The 273-nt window shown below is 48.0% G+C and overlaps 1 protein-coding gene across 1 annotated transcript in view; it reads right to left on the bottom strand.

Annotated features, from left to right (window-relative positions):
• LOC119594151 (POU domain, class 2, transcription factor 2-like) overlaps positions 1–273 on the bottom strand; it is a gene marked incomplete in the record, with an annotated part of 67,768 nt that overhangs the window by 2,884 nt on the left and 64,611 nt on the right.

Here is a 273-nt window from a genome sequence, read left to right as displayed (position 1 = left end):
GGACAGAGTTTGCTGCAAAGCCTGCAAGAAAAAATTGCGTTACCTTTCATCCTCGGAAATGCAAAATTACGTTCCTCTTGAGAGCGACTGAAACACACCAAGCCCACAAGGTATAGTAAATATACGCAAAGTTATATCTGATAAGAAACTTCCATCCCCTATTCATCACTCTTGCTGCAAAGAAGGGTAAGGAGTCAACAGCCACTCACCTGAAGCTCCTGCGGGTTGAGAGAGCCGAGGCTGGGCAGAGGAGACGACACCGGCAGCTGGTTG

This window comes from Penaeus monodon, chromosome 33 (assembly GCF_015228065.2).
Source record: "Penaeus monodon isolate SGIC_2016 chromosome 33, NSTDA_Pmon_1, whole genome shotgun sequence".
Classification (NCBI taxonomy): domain Eukaryota; kingdom Metazoa; phylum Arthropoda; class Malacostraca; order Decapoda; family Penaeidae; genus Penaeus; species Penaeus monodon.
Note: the sequence above shows the minus strand (reverse complement) of the source record. Positions and strands in the feature narration are given on the sequence as shown.